General features: G+C 39.3%; 1 protein-coding gene across 2 annotated transcripts in view; it reads right to left on the bottom strand.

The window, feature by feature from the left end:
• Positions 1 to 17,397, bottom strand: part of NELL1 (neural EGFL like 1) — an 822,741-nt gene that overhangs the window by 43,556 nt on the left and 761,788 nt on the right. The window lies entirely within an intron of this gene.

The following is a 17,397-nucleotide window of genomic DNA, read 5'->3' as shown; positions in this document are numbered from 1 at the left end:
GTTCAGTGATTCATTAGTTGCATACAACACCCAGTGCTCATCATAACACATGCCCTCCTTAATACCCTCTTCAGTCGTTCCTGATGAAAGGACATATACTGGGCTTTGTTTGCTCTAGGATCTGACTTAACATAAGTAAATGCCTAGATCATGTACAGATTCTCTGGCCCAAAGGCTTGCCTCTGAGCTGGAGCTGACACCACTGCAGAAAGACAAGCTGTCAGTTGTTATGCCAGGGTCAGCTCATTCTTATAGAATCTCTCCATGTAATTGTTTCTTGGAATACAGCCATTGTTGGCTAGAAATCTTTTACTAGGTCTCCTAGAAATAGCTGAACTATGCCAGTCTTCTACACATAGAAATCTAATTAATATTGGGATATAACACATAATGAATAAAACACATTTTGGAGTCTTTCTCAGCAGTGCCCTGCTGTAGGCATTGGCTCAGGGGCAATCAGCTACCAGTTGTTCTATTACCTTGACATGTCCTAAGGTGTGCACACGGCTGTGAATGTAGTTTGCAACCTGTCAGTCTCGTCTTGTGGCATTCCAGCCAAGTAAGGAGAGAAAAAGTGTAGCTCTTTATACTGGGCAAATCCAGCTTTTTTTCCCCTTTCCTTTTTCTTGTTCCTGCTTCTTTCTTTTTCTTTTCTGCCAACTTCCATCTTCTTCCTTTATTTATAATTTTTTTCTTATGTTCAATTAGACAACATATAGTACATCATTAGTTTTTGATGTAGTGTTCAACAATTCATTCGTTGCATATAATACCCAGGGTGCATCATATCACATGCTCTCCTTAATACCTATCACTTGGTTACCCATTCCCTTTACCCCCCCTTCCCTTCTTAACCCTCAGTTGTTTTCCCAGAGTCCAGACTCTCTCATGGTTTGTCTCCCTCTCTGATTTCTTCCCATTCAGATTTCCTTCCCTTCCTCTATGGTCTTCCCTGCTATTCCTTATGTTCCACATAAGAGTGAAACCATATGATACTTGTCCTCCTCTGCTTGACTTACTGCACTTAGCATAATCCCTTCCAGTTCCACCTATGTTGATGCAAATGGTGGGTATTCATCCTTTCTGATGGCTGAGTAATATTCCATTGTATATAAGGACCACATCTTCTTTATCCATTCATCTGTTGAAGGACATCTTGGCTCCTTCCACAGCTTGGCTGTTGTGGACATTGCTGCTATGAACATTGGGGTATAAGTGCCTCTTCTTTTCACTACATCTGTATCTTTGGGGTAAATACCTAGTGTTACAATTGCTAGGTCATAGGGTAGCTCTATTTTTAATGTCTCAAGGAACCTCCATACTGTTTTCCAGAGTGACTGTACCAGGCTGCATTCCCACCAACAGTGTAAGAGGGGTCCACTTTCTCCACATCCTCACCAACATTTGTTCTTCCCTGTCTTGTTAATTTTAGACCTTCTAACTGATGTAAGGTGGTATGTCATTGTGGTTTCTTCCTTTATGACTTATTATCATTCAGCCCATATAATTCTTTGACACAGAGCATCCCTTTTTCTTATTCTTTATTTTTTTAAGGTTTTAATTTTAATTCCAGTACAGTTAACATACAACATTATATTAGTTTCATGTGTACAATTGAGTGATTCAACAATTCTATACATGACTCCGTGCTCATCAGGATAAGTATACTATTTAATCCCTATCACCTGTTTAACCCATCCCCCCACAACCCTACTAATAACCATCAGTTTATTTTCTATAGTTAAGAATCTGTTTCTTGGTTTATCTCTTTTTTTGCTTGCTCATTTGTTATGCTTCTTAAATTCCACACGAGTGAGATCATATGGTATTTGTCTTTCTCTGACTGACTTATTTTGCTTAGCATTATATTCTCTAGCTCCATACCATTGCGTATAGCAAGATTTAGTTCTTTTATGGCTGAATAATATTTCATTATATATATACACCACATCTTCTTTGTTCACTCATCCATCAATGTATACTTGGGCTATTTCCAACATTTGACTATGGTAGATAATGCTGCAATAAACACAGGGTATATGTATCCCTTCAGATTAGTGCTTTTGTATTTTGGGAGTAAATACACAGTAGGGTGATGACTGGATCAGAGGGTAGTTCTATTTCTAACTTTTTGAGGAAATCTCCATGATGTCTTCCCAGTGGCTGCACCACTTTGCATTCCTACCACACTGCATTAGGGTTCCTTTGTCTCCACATCCTCGCCAACACATGTTTCTTGTGTTGTCGATTTTAGCCACTCTGACTGGTGTGAGGTGATATTTCATTGTGGTTTTGATTTGCATTTCCCTGATGATGAGTGATGTGAGCATCTCGACATGAGTCTGTCTTTCATTTATCATATGTGTATCTTCTTTGGAGAAATGTCTGTTCATGTCTTCTGCCTTTTTAATTAGATTGTTTTTTGGGTGTTGAGTTGTATCAGGTTTTTTTCTTATGATTTTATTTACTTATTTGACAGAGAGTGAGAGAAAAACACAAGCAGGGGGAGTAACAGAAGGAGAGGGAGAAGCAGACTCCCCACTGAGCAGGGAGCATGATGTGGGGCTCGATTCTAGGACTCTGGAACCATGACCTGAGCTGAAGGCAAATGTTTAACCCACTGAGCCACCCAGGTGCCCTTGATTCATTTCTTTCTTATATAGTAGATACTAACTCTTTACTGGACATGTCATTTGCAAATATCTTCTCCTATTCCATAGGTTGCCTTTTAGTTTTGTTGATTGTTTCCTTCACTGTGCAGAAATTTTTATTTTGAAGTAATCACAATATTTTTGCTTTTATTTATTACTATTTTTTTAAAGATTTTATTTATTTATTTAACAGACAGAGATCACAAGTAGGCAGAGAGGCAGGCAGAGAGAGAGAGAGGGAAGCAGGCTCCCCACTGAGCAGAGAGCCCGATGCAGGGCTCGATCCCAGGACCCTGGGATCATGACCTGAGCCAAAGGCAGAGGCTTAACCCACTGAGCCACCCCAGCACCCCTTATTTTTGCTTTTAATCCCCTTGTCTCAGGAGACGTATCTAGAAAAATGTTGCTATGGCCAATATCAGAGACATTACTGCCTCTGCTCATTTCTAAGATTTTTATAGCTTCAAGTTTCACAATTAGGTCCTTAATCCATTTTGAGTTTATTTTTGTGTATGGTGTGAGAAAGTTGTCTGGGTTCATTCTTTTCCATGTAGCTGTCCAGTTTTCCCAGCAACATTTGTTGAAAAGAGATTCCCATTATATATTCTTTCCTCCTTTGTCAAAAATTGATTGACCATACAATTGTGGGTTTATTTCTGGGTTTTCTCTTCTGTTCCACTGATCTATGTGTCTGTTTTTATGCCATTACCATGCTGTTTTGAGTACTTCAGTTTTGTAATATAACTCAAAGTCTGGAATTGTGATAGCTCCAGTTTTGATTTTCTCTTTTTTTAAAGACATTTGTTTTAGAGACAGTGCATGGAGAGGAGGAGCAGAGGGAGAGGGACAGAAAAACTCAAGCAGACTCTGCACTGAGCATGGAGCCCAGCAAGGGGCTCCATTTCACGACCCTGAGATCATGACCTGAGCTGAAATCAAGAGTCAAACGCTTAACTGACTGTGCCACCCAGGTACTGGTTTTTCTTTTTAAACATTGATTTGGCTATTTGTGGTCTTTTGTGGTTCCTTACAAATGTTAGGATTGTTTGTTCCAGTTCTGTGAAAAATGCTATTGATATTTTGGCAGGGATTGCTTTAAATCTATAGATTGTGTTGTGTAGTATAGACATTTTTAACAATATTTATTCTTCCAATCCATGAGCATGAAATACCTTTCCATTTGTTTGTGTCATCTTCACCTTCTTTCATCAGTGTTTTATAGTTTTCAGAGTGGAGTCTGGACAAGTTTATCCCTAGATAATTTATTATTTTGGGTAGAATTGTAAATGGGATTGTTTCCTCATTTTACTTTCTGCTGTTTTATTATTGGTATATAGGAATGCAAGAGATTTGCACCCTGCAATTTTAGTGAATTCGTCATCAGTTCTAGTAGTTTTATCATGAAGTCTTTCAGGTTTTCCACATAAAAAAATGATGTCATCAGCAATTAAAGTTTTACCTCTTCCTTACTAATGTGGAGGCCTTTTATTTCTTTTTGTTGTCTCATTGCTGTCACTGGGATTTACAGTACCATATTGAATAAAAGTGGTGATAGTGGAAATCCTTTTCTTGATCCTCACCTTAGGGGAAAGGCTCTCAGTATGTCCCACTGACTATGATGTTTGCTGTGGGTTTTTCATATAAGGCCTTGATTCCATTGAGTTATGTTCCCTTTAAACCTACTTTGTTGAGGGTTTTTATCATGGATATTGTACTTTGTCAAATGCTTTTTTTTTTTTTACAACTATTGAAATGATTATGTAGTTATCCTCTTATTGATATGATGTATCACATTGATTTGCAAATGTTGAACCACTCTTGTATCCCAGGAATAAATCTCACTTGATCATGGTGAAGGATTTCTTTTTAATGTATTGGTAGATTTGGTTTGCTAGTATTTTGTTGAGATTTTTTGCATCTCTGTTCATCAGTGATATTGGCCTATAGTTCTCTTATTTTGTTGTGACTTTATCTGGTTTTCATACCAGGGTGATACTGGACTCACAGAATGGATTTGACAGCTTTCTTCCTCTTCTATTTATTGGAATCATTTGAGAAGAATAGGTACTAACTCATCTTTAAATGTTTGGTAGAATTCACCTGTTTAACCATCTGGTCCTACACTTTTGTTTGTTGGCAGTTTTTTAAATTACTGATTGAATTTCTTTGCTGGTATTTTGTCTGTTCAAATTTTCTATTTCTTCCTGGTTTTGTTTTGTTACATTATACATTTCTAGGAATTTATACATTTCTTCTAGGTTGCCCAATTTGTTGGAATATAATTTTCCATAATATTCTTTTACAATTGTTTATGTATCTGTGGAGTGGGTTGGTATTTCTCCTTTTTCATTGTGATTTTATTTATCTGGGTCCTCTCTCTTTTTTATTATTATTATTTTTTAATTTAATCTTTTTTCAGTGTTCCAAGGTTCATTGTTTATGCACCATACCCAGTGCTCCATGCAATACGTACCCTCCTTAATACCCACCACCAGGCTAAACCAACCCCCACCTTCCTCCCCTCCAAAACCCTCAGTTTGTTTCTCAGAGTTCACAGTCTCTTATGGTTTGTCTCCCCCTCTGATTTCCCTCAACTCACTTCTCCTCTCTTCCCAATGTCCTCCATGTTATTCCTTATGCTCCACAAGTAAGTGAAACCATAAGATACAGATGTAGTGAAAGAAGGGTCATCTGTACCCCAATGTTCATAGAAGGAATGGCCACAGTCACCCAACTGTGGAAAGAGCTAAGATGCCCTTCAACAGAGGAGTGGATAAAGAAGAAGTGGTCCATATATACAATGGAGTATTATGCCTCCATCAGAAAGGATGAATATTCAACTTTTGTATCAACATGGACAGGACTGGAAGAGATTATGCTGAGTGGGTCCTCTCTCTTTCTCTCTCTGGATGAATCTGGCTAGAGGTTTATCAATTTTGTTGAACCTTTCAAAAAACCAGCTCCTGGTTTCATTGATTTGTTATATTGTTTTTTAGTTTCTTTTTTGTTTATTTTCGCTCTAATCTTTATTTCTTTTCTTCTGATAGTTTTAGGTTTCGTTTCTTATTTTCTAGCTCTTTTATGTTCAAAGTTAGATTTTTTTATTTCTGATTTTTCTTGCTTCTTGAGGCATTGTTATAAACTTCCCTCTCAGAACTGCTTTTGCTGCATCTCGAAGATTCTGGACCATTATGTTTTCATTTGTTTCCGTGTATTTGTTAATTTCTTCTTTTATTTTCTGGTTGACCCATTCACTGTTCAGTAGCATGCTGTTTAATCTCAGTGTTGTGCTCTTTCCAGATTTTTTCTTACACTTGAATTCTAGTTTCATAACAGTGTGGTCAGAAAAGATGCATGGTATGACTTCGATCTTTTTGAATTTGTTGAGACTTGTTTTGTGACATTAAAAGAGATCTATCCTGTGATCTATTATGTGATTATTTTAGATTATATGATCTACTCCATGTGCTCTTTAAAAGAATGTGCATTCTGTTGTTTGAGGATGGAATGTTCTGAATGTATCTGTTAAATCCATCTGTTCCAGTGTTGCCATTCAAAGCCACTCGTTACTTGTTGGTTTTCTGTTTGGATGATCTGTCCATCAATGTCGGTGGGGTGTTAAGTCCACTACTATTATTGCACTACTGTTGATTACTTCCTTTATGTTTGTTATTAGCTGATTTATGTATTTGGATGCTCCCATGTTGGGTGTTTAAATATTTGCATTGTTTATCTTCTTGTCGGATTGTCCCTTTTATTATTATACACTGTCCTTCGTCACTTGTTACAGTCTTTCTTTTAAAGTCTACTTTGTCTGATAGCAGTACTGCTATCTCTGCTTTCTTTTGACATCCATTTGTACGATAAATGTTTCTCCATCTCCTAACTTTCAGTCTGCAGGTGTCTTCTTTAATTTTTGTATGTCTAGAAACTCTTTCTCTCTCCTTCTATTCTGATTGATAGCCTTGCTGGACAGAGTATTCTTGGCTGCAGATTTTCCCTTTTAACACTTTGAATATATTATGCCACTCCCTTTTGGTCTGCAAAGTTTCTCTGAAAAATCAGCTGAAAGCCTTATGGGATTTTCCTTGTATGTAACTCTTTTCTTTTCTCTTGCTGCTTTTAATTTTTTTCCTTATCTCTATTTTTTTGGCATTTTAATTACTGTGTCTTGCTGGGGACCTCTTTGTGCTGATTTTTTTGTGGGGGGAAATCTCTGTGCCTCCTGGATATGGATATCTGTTTCCTTCCCCAGATTTGGGAAGTTTTCAGCTATTATTCCTTCAAGTAAATTTTCTGCCCCCCTTTCTCTCTTCTTCTTCTTCTTGGATCCCTGTAGTACAAAAGTTATTTCACTTGATGGAGTCACTGAGTTCCCTAAGGCTATTCTCAGTTTGAGTAATTTTTTCCCTCTCATTTGTTCAGTTTGATCACTTTCCATTTCTCTGTCTTCCAGATCATTAATTCATTCTTCTGATTCCATTAGTTTATTTATTCTATCAAGTGTACTACCAAATTTCATTCATTGTGTTCTTCATCTCTGATTGGTTCTTCTTTTTTTTTAATCTCTTTGTTAAATGTCTAACTGACATCCTTCATGCTTTCCTCAAGTCCAAGAGTATCTTTATGATCATTATTTTAAAATTCTCTATCAGGCATATTACTTATTACTTATCTCTGTTTCACTTAGGTCTCTTGCTGTGGTTTGTCCCTATTATTTTGTTTGGGATATATTCCTCTGTCTTCTCATTTTGTCTAACTCTCTGTATCTGTTTCTCTGTGTTCAGGAAGGCATCTACATCTTGTCTTGAAAGGAATGGACTTAAGAAGAAGAGGTCCTTTAGTGCCTTGAGTGCAGTATACCTTGTTCCTCAGGATTTTGTGTTTCTTAGGTATCTCCTATGTGTGTTGTGTGTGCCTTGCTGTAGTCTTAGCCTCTTTTTCCTACAGTCCAGTTGTCCATGGAGGCTCTTTTTTCCTGTCATGGGCAGTGTTTGGTCCCTGGCTTGGTGGGATATTTTAACAAGGTATACACTGGTTTGCTTGTGAAAAGCAACCTGCCATCACTGCGACCAGAAATGAAGCCCTGCAGAAGATGCTGGTCAGGAGATGGGGTATCAGTGAGGCTTGCACTGGTCTTCTGGTTGCTTCAGTACTGGGACTAAGGAAAACTTTAGTGGAAAGGGCAGATCTGCCCAAGTGTTGGGGGCAGGTCTTGGGGTAAGCATGTTGGATAGTGAGTTGGAAAGAGTGTTGGTGCCATCCTGGTTCCTGCACGTGGTCCTGTGTTTATGCTGAAAGGCAAGGGAGAGAAATAGCATGTGCCAGCTCCTTTTTTCCTGGAGGGGTCTCCCTGTGACACTTGCCTCTTTAGGACAGGCTCTGAGACGAGTAAATCACTCTCCCATCAGTGTGCCCCATTGCTACTTTTACGCTGTATCTCTGCTGACTGTTGTGCTGTCTTTTTAAGGGTGGGGACTTAGCTTGCTAAAGTCTTCTGGGCTATCCTGAAGTGGAGCCTGCTGATTTTTAAAATTCCAGGCTTTAAGTCCTGCTTGATCTAAGAGCTCATGAAATACAGCCCCTCTCACTGTCAAAGCCAAGTGTCTTCTCCATATAGGTTCCCTGGTGTGACAGTGTGTTTTTCATCCTTCTCAAAGACCCAGGCTCCATCTGGACCACAGACAGTATCTGCATGCTTATCTGCATGCAAACTGTATCTGCATGTTTTCTGCCTTCTTCTATGTGGCCTAGTCTCTATCTTTGGCTGTTATGTTTGTTCTGCCAGTCCTCGGGTCATTTGTGGGGTTATTTATTCTGACGTGGGTATTATTTGCTGTATCCATGGGACAAGGTCTTATTCAGCTGTCTCCACAGACTCCAACCACATCTCAGGTTTCTAAATGTAATAAGCCCACAGGAGCCAGGGGCACCTTCAGCTACTGCAGTCAGGTTGTTTGTACATGTATTATAAATCCCCAGAAAATGAATTTTAAACAGCTATATTATAATTTTTAAAATTTTACAGATGTGATATTTTATGAGACACACCTTGGATCACTTAAATTTTTAAAAACTGATATACAGAGGTAACTTGAGGCTATGTCTCACAGACCAAAAGAGCTGGCCCTAGCTTATGGAGTCAGTTCAGTATTTTTTTTTAAAGATTTTATTTATTTGACAGACAGAGATCACAAGTAGGCAAAGAGGCAGGCAGAGAGGGCGAGGAGGAAGCAGGCTCCCCGCAGAGCAGAGAACCTGATGTGGGGCTTGATCCCAGGATCCTGGGATCATGACCTGAGCTGAAGGCAGAGGCTTTAACCCACTGAGCCACCCAAGTGCCCCAGTTCAGTATTTTTAAATATAGTCACCAAGAGAAACAAGTGTAATGATAAGACTGATTTTCAAAGATAGCTTCTTTATGTAAGGCTGAAAGACAACTCTCTGCAATGGAGAAGCAACAAATTCTATCTAAGACACTGATTTCCAAAGCCCCCAGAAAGGTGGTCATGATACCCACACATCCTGTCAGTTCTAGACTTCTGACAGTATTCAGGTAACAACCATCCAACCACAGTTAGTATTTTGAGGAACCAGGGAATACACAAGCAAAACCTTCTCAGATAACCAAAATAATCACAAGTCCTAGGTTTACATCTGCTGCCCATTTCCTTCTCAAAACCATACCAGTTTGGAGGATAAATTACCTGAACATCTTTCAAATACTTCCTCTATCCCTCAATTCAACGTTCAATTTCTAGGAGAAGCAGGAGTGGTGAATCATGTGCAAAAATCTTTTCAATTCACATATATTTTTATTCCCAAAATGGGGATAATAATAAAAGAGACTATTAAAGTCTTTTGTGATTCAGCAGGACAGAAGTTACCTGTGCAGCATGGGGAAATGTGAGATCAAAGACAACAGGACAGTTATATGTCTACAACTGGCCCCAGAGACATCAGGAAATCCCTCCCTGGCTTGCAATGAAAATGAGAAAAGTAGTGGAAATGTCCCTTGCCTGGGAGATGCACTGTGCATAGCAGGTTCTGGCAAGTCACTGGAAATAACCAGGACTCCTCACATACCAGCACCTGATAACAAGGCTGCACATTTGTTCTATAACATCTACAACTGAAGTCAAAATTTCCACTTTATACACAACCAGACTACATGTGAGAGGTGCTCACATTTTCATTGCATTCATAAAACTGGCCATTTCTTCTACATAGTCACAGCAGTATTAAAAGCAACCACCACAAACCCAAATACAGGAAACACTTAAAGGCCTTACAGTGACATTTTGGGAACTTTAAAAATCATAAATCGGTAATGGCTACCTTGGTCCTCAGAGATTTGTTTCTCCCAGTCACACTTGCCACAGGCAAACAAACAAGACAGATGCCTTGGGAATAGGGTCTCTGCAAGTTCACAATGGAATCCAACACTTTTTCAATGAATTCTCATGAATTACAGTGAGCCTGTGTTGGGAAGGTCATTGAGAGGACATTACTGCTGGGTGACCAGAGAGCTGGACCCAAGAAATCAGAGGCTCCGCAGCCCCTCCCCTATCCTTGCAATATACATTCTTCCCACTGTTCCCACAGAGAGAGCTGTTTTCAAGGACACAGCCTTGAGAGAGCAATGTGTTGTCGGGACCATCTGAACAGTATACATAATTGAACACAGTGAAGGCCTCTGTATAAACTTTTGAGATTCTGGCAGATGGGTGAAAAGATCTACTCATCTTGCAATTGCTCAAGACAAGCCTTTTAAGTTAAGTTCCTTTGTGTATTATGCCTGCTATCTACTAATCTGCAGTGGTTTGCTTCCTTCTTCTGCCTGTCCCTGTCCTGCATGTATAGAGGTCACTTTGTAAACCAAAAGCTTGGCTGCATCACACAATGGGTTACTCATTTCAAAGGAAATGAGCAAAAATTATATATCATTTTTCCTTCTTATAAAAAGTCCTAGGATTTTGCTTAAATCTCAGTTTAATCCAGCACAGACTTGAAGACATGGCAGAGGAAACAACAGATGATGGGGAATTCTTGGAAAGAGAGAGTGCAACCTGGGGGGATGGGATACAGGGAAAGGATAGAGGGAGAGACAATCCTCAAGCAGACTCCCCACTCAGCATGGAGCCTGACATGGGACTTGATCTCACAACCCTCAGATCATGACCTGAGCTGAAATCAAGAGTTGGATGCTTAACCAACTGAGTTATTCAGGCCCCTTTTTTTGTTTCTTTGTTTTGAGAGAGAGCACAAGCAGGATGAGGGAGAAGCAGACTCCTGGCTGAACAAGGAGCCAGATGTGGGACTTCATCCCAGAACCCTGAGATCATGACCTGAGCTGAAGGCCGATGTTTAACTGACTGAGCCACCCAGGCATCCCTATGATGGGGGATTTTTTTTTTTTTTTTTGACAGAGAGAGAGACAGGGAGACAGGAAACAAGCAGGGGGAGTGGGAAAGGGAGAAGCAGGCCTCCCACAGAGCAGGGAGCCTGATATAAGGCTTGATCCCAGGACCCTGGGATCATGACCTGAGCCGAAGGCAGAGGCCTAACCAACTGAGCCACCCAGGTGCCTGATGGGGGATTCTTAAAAGCGGAACCTACAGTATTTATTTCTATATCCTCAGTGTCACGTGTCTGCTACTAAAAACTCACCACATAGCCTAGGTCACACAGGAAACAAAATGGCAAAACCAAGTTCAGAACTTGCTAGAACTTGTATCTGTCACTACTCTATCAAATCATCTTATTGACAAATGAAGAATGATTCGCACAAATATATAACATTTTATTCAATTCTATAATAACTGCTAAGCTGAAAACATGATGTGCTCAAGAGGATATTTGTGCTGTGGCAGATGCAGAAGCAAAGATATGATTCCTTGAAATACAAGTGCTCATGACAAAGGGGAGGAGGTATATACAAGCATCCTTTAAACTCCAGTCAGAATCACTTTCTCCAACTCCTCCAGACTCACAGGTCCTCCCTCCCATAATGGCTCAGTGTATATGTCCCCATCTATTTAAGCACATGTCTTGCTCTATCACAGTAATGCCCCTTTTATGTCCATCACTCAAATCCAAATTTCCCCAAGAACAGAGATATCATCTTAGATTTATATTTCCAGTGATAGTATCAAGTAATATGAAGGCATGCAATAAAAGTGTGTAAAAATGAATGTAAAAATAATTGACAATGGATTGAATGAAAGGAATAATGAAAAAGTGCTGAAATAGAGATTCAAAGTACGACAAGATTTCCTACTGTTTGCAAATCACAAAGATACAATATCAATTCACAAAGCTAAATAAAATGGGGTTAGCTTAACTTTTTTATGTTATTTACCTTGAAAAGACAACATGTAGTTTCTATTTAATACTTTGTTTCCAGGTCTAATTGTCAGAGATTTTTAAGACGGAATAGGCAACAAAAAGACACATAGCTCTACCTACTTCAATGAACAATCCTACATGTACCTTGAGATTTTTTTTTATCACAGTGAAAACCAGGTAACTACCAAAGGGTTTTCCATAGGATGAGTCCTAAGGAACACATTTAATCCTATTTGGAATGTACAATGATATTAGTATTAAAAGCCATTTGCAAACAAATCCTTAGATTCTTGCAAAATTCTTATTTCTGGAGTTAGATGAATCTCTTCCTTTACCTGATCTCTTCTGTCTCAGATGTGCTCTTTGGAAATTTGTGAAATTAATAGTTTATCTCAAAGCTTACTGTCAAGGATATAGTATTGTATATCATATTAATGGATTAAAGTTCACAGGGAAGCAGAGGCTCAAGAAGCAGTTGGATTTTACATTTTTGTTTTGTTTTGTTTAGAGAAACAGAGATAGCATGCATGAGCTGTGGGGGGTGGAAGGGGGGGATCTCAAGCAGGCTCTACATCCAGTGCAGAGCCTGACATGGGTCTTGATCTCACAACCTGAGATCATGACCTAAGCTGAAATCAAGAGTCAGACTCTTAACCAACTGAGCTGCCCAGGTGCCCCAGATTTTATCTTTTCTAAGGATTTGTAAAGTGAGGCGATTGAATCATGGGAAAAACTTTGATACTTTCATTCACTTGACAAAAGTTTTTTGAACAGTACATATAGGAAACGCTGTATCACACTGTGTGATACAGAGGTGAAAAGAAAATGTCCATGCACTCCAGGCACTTAGAGTCTATCAGGGCAAACAGAAATGTAAAAAAGTAACCATGGTTAGCAGAACATGGACTTTGGAGACAAACATGATTCAAATGCCTGCTCACCAACACACTAATGTATTACAGATTTTTCTATATCTTTGTTTTCTTATCGGTAGATGTTGGGAAAATAAAATCAAACTTTACAGGATTAATGAACAAAAGACTCATAAGCAAAATCTGTTATATTTCTCCTGTTGTACAGAATATTAACTTTTAACTCTATATACTGCTAAAAAAATAGAAAATAGTAGATGAAGTTAGAGTGTGTTATGCTAAGCAAATTATGCCAAAGAAAGAGAAATACCATACGATTTCACTCATATATGGAATTTAAGAAACAAAACAGATGAGCATATAGGAAGGGGAAAAAAAGAGAGAGAGAGGAAGCAAACCATAAGAGACTTAACGAGAGAGAACAAACTGAGGGTTGATGGAGGGAGGTGGGAGGGGGATGGGCTAAATGGATGATGGGCATTAAGGAGGGCACTTGTTCCTATGAGTCCTGGGTGTTATACGTAATTGATGAAACATTAAATTCTACTCCTGAAACCAATATTCCACTATATGTTAATTAGAATGTCAGTAAAAATTGGAAAAGAATTAAAAATTTTAAAAAACTAAAAACAGAAAACAAAAAATTAATATTAACTTGTAATCAAGAACCTGGTCAGGGGTGCCTGGGTGGCTCAGTGGGTTAAAGCCTCTGCCTTCTGCTCAGGTCATGATCCCAGAGTCCTGGAATCAAATCTCGCATTGGGCTCTCCACTCAGCAGGGAGCCTGCTTCCTCCTCTCTCTCTCTCTCTCTCTCTCTGCCTGCCTCTGTGCCTACTTGTGATCACTGTCTGTCAAATAAATAAATAAAATCTTAAAAAAAAAAAAGAAGCTGGTTAGGACACAGAGGTTATGTCTGGATCTTTAATGATACTCGTGTGGGTTTTGAGATAATTGTCACATTGTAGAACACTGAGGAATAGAATCTATGAGTCTATAATACACACCACATAACATGAGTCATAACACACACAACATGGGTTCTCTCCCATGGAAGTCACATGAATTTAAGTCGAATCAGTAACATAAAATACCAAAAATATAGCAAACACAAAGCTGGTTATTATTTAATATTTGCTGAATTCCAGGATTGCACTGATCATACAACATGCCTCAGAGTGTTTAAGGGAAACTAAAAAGATAAATTAGTGAAATATAGAGACTGTGAGAAACAGTCTAGCTCTTTCAACTCCCGTTCTCCTTGGTCACCCAAGGGTATGTCCGGAGCACACCTCCTTGGCAGATGAGTGAGCCCATGTGACTGAGTTCTAGCTCTAGAGCTAGAAAAAATGTAATTTCAGTATAATCCCACAAAAATGTCTCATGTGAACCTCCATACTATTCTCACCTTCCCATTGGAGGCTACTGTACAGGGAAACCTTGAAAGCCACGTCTTTTTTTTTTTTTAAATTTAATTTATTTATTTGACAGACAGAGATCACAAGTAGGCAGAAAGGCAGGCAGAGAGAAAGGGGCAAGCAGGCTCCCTGCTGAGCAGAGAGCCCGACATAGGGCTCGAACCCAGGACCCTGAGATCATGACCAGAGTCAAAGGCAGAGGCTTAACCCACTGAGTCACCCAGGCACCCCTGAAAACCACATCTTAAAAATGGTAGTGCCTGGGGGCACCTGGGTGGCTCAGTGGGTTAAAGCCTCTGCCTTCAGCCCAGGTCATGATCTCAGGGTCTCGGGATCAAGCCCCACATGGGGTTCTCTGCTCAGCAGGGAGCCTGCTTCCTCCTCTCTCTCTGCCTGCCTCTCTGCCTACTTGTGATCTCTCTCTGTCAAATAAATAAATAAAATCTTAATAAAAAAATGGTAGTGCCTGCATGACTACAGAGAGTGGAGCCCTTCCACCGACCTGATACTGTCACGGATTGTTTATATGAGCAGAAGTATGTTCCTGTCTTATTCAGCAACCTCATCATTGTAGGCTGCTTTACTGCTGCAGCCAAAATTTCCTTATTGTTTTGTTAGACCCCTTTCCATATGAAGGGGAAATAATGCAGAGGTCAGAAGTTATGAAGACACAATCTCTAAAAATAAAAGCAAGCACACGAGAAAAACACCTTAGCACCAATCACAGATTAGAGACCTCTAAAGAGGTGGGAGAACTTTTGCATTGGAATGAGACAAAGCTTTGTAGTCAGATATACTTGCTGGAATCTTGGCTCTGTTAATACCAGTTGTGGGACTCTGAGCAAATCATTTATCTGTTTTCAGCTTTAGTTCCCTTGGTTCTTAAATGAAGATGGTTTTGCCCAGCTCATAATGTTGCTTTAAGGATTGAATGGGATCAACGTAAGGCTACTCTACAGAGCTAGGCAGGCACTTGTTAGGCCTGTGATAATTAACATTCTCTAATTTCTAATCCCCGTTTGGCCACAGAGGAGTTATGTGTCCATGCCAAGACAGTCCAAGTCTCTAGGCCTCAATTCTCATATGCAAAATGAAAGGACTGTGTTATAGCACAATCTCTTTGTTTAACGCTTCTAGGTTTAACACCCCAGAAGATGGGAGAACTGGGTTTTGGGCTTAGGCCTTCATCTGCTACTGACCAACTGAATGCTTGCTATAAGTTTTAAGCAACTTCAGTTTCTTCATTAGTCAAATTAAAAAATGAATGTTTTGTGTGTGTCACAAACAAAGCTACAATAAGATATGAAGAAATTTTGGAAGTCAAACAACAGCTGCACAAAATACATGATGACATCACTCTTACTGTTTCTTCTTTGTAAATTCGGATTACCCACTAGTTTCAGTCCATTAAACTCAAAGGTGCCGGTTATTAATAATGATGTCAATGGCATTGGTGATATGGCTCTGTGCCTTCTATAAATCTTCTTTACTGACTTGGCACAAGAAAATCAGTCTCTTCCTGGTTGAATGCTTCCAATTTTATATCTGATGTCCTTCTTTTTTGGCTAACCAAGTCATTCCCAAATTCTTCCATAAAGAGCCAATCCATTCACACTCAAACTTTTCTCTCTAGTCCCGAGGCTCTCTGGTCCCCATCGCCAAACTGGCCTCTAACGCAAGTTCATATACACATTTATTATTACCGGCAGATTAGCTAACCTCAGAGGTTTCTCTTCAAACTCACTCTGCCCAAAGCATTTCACAACATGTGTCTTTCTGTATTTCAAACTCCTTTTCCTCCCCAACACACCTTCCTAGCTCTCACTCCTCACCATCCATGAATAAAAGGTCAAAGTTCTCATAATGGCTTACAAAGTTACAGGATCTGTAACTGTAACTAAAAGACTGACTGCTCTTATCTCTTTGAATTCATCAAACACTGTTCCTTTCACTTACCTAGGACAGGTATGCTGACTTCCTAGCGATTCCTCAGTCAGACCAGGCATGCTTTTGCCTTTGCGTGTTGTTCATATATGCTGTGCCTTCTCCCTACAGTGTTCTCTCAGAGAGCGCCACTTCTTAATCTCTCAACCTTCAAGTCTTCACTCAAATATCCATCTTCTCAGCAAGCCCCTCCCTGGCCACTGTATCTAAAATGACGACCATGCTTACTCGCCCCAGCTCAAATAGTCTCTTGCTTTTCTCTTGCTAGCTTTTCTCCTTTGCACTTATCGTCACCTAACTGCTTTGACTTTTACATGGATATCTTATTTGTCTTCTGTCTCCTCCCCTTCCCAAAAACGTAACATGGGTAACACGGGTAACATGAAGACAGAGCTGGACCTGGAAATTAATATGAACAAAAATGAATACTTGTTGGATACGTGAAAGATGGAGGAAAGGATGGAGGCTGCACTGAAAATTCTCTCTCTGATATGGTTTGGAAATCTGCTTGGCATCCACTCTCTACCTCTGTTGCCATCTCCAGGCTCAAGTTTCTTATTTTTTCAGACCTGAATAACTACAGTGTCTCCTAGAGGGTATTTCAGTCCCTAACCTTTCTAATGTCTATAGAAATATTAGGCTAATGTTCCCAAAACTAATGATTCAGCAAAACTTAATTAAAATAACACTAGCTATTCTGGCATTCAATACTTGAGCTTAGGTAAGTCATTTTCTAACTCAATACATTAATTCTTTAATTTTTATGACAAGCAAAGATTAAACTGGTCAAAGTTTTTCAAGAACTGTAGATAGCACTAGGTTTCCATGATGGTTTTCTTAAGCAGAATAGTTGAATCTCTAGATAGACTCGCCTTGAGGGATCACTGAGCAGCTATACATTTCTGTAGCGTACATCTATTAAATTTCACTGCATATGAACATGAGTTTAAAAAAAATTGAACAAGATCATTTGCATTTCCAGTCTGAAATTCCTATGATTCTGTGATTTTATAATATCCCATTCCTCTAGTAATTACAAGCGATCATTACTGTAAAAACCTCCCGCCAGACATTCAAAACATAAATAACCTGACCTCGCTTTACCTACCAATTTGCTTTTATTTCTTAGAGGTCTTCAGTAATAAACCTTTGCACACTCTGGCCTG

Source organism: Lontra canadensis, unplaced genomic scaffold (assembly GCF_010015895.1).
Source record: "Lontra canadensis isolate GAN:19392208 unplaced genomic scaffold, GSC_riverotter_1.0 scaffold74, whole genome shotgun sequence".
Taxonomy (NCBI): domain Eukaryota; kingdom Metazoa; phylum Chordata; class Mammalia; order Carnivora; family Mustelidae; genus Lontra; species Lontra canadensis.
Note: the sequence above shows the minus strand (reverse complement) of the source record. Positions and strands in the feature narration are given on the sequence as shown.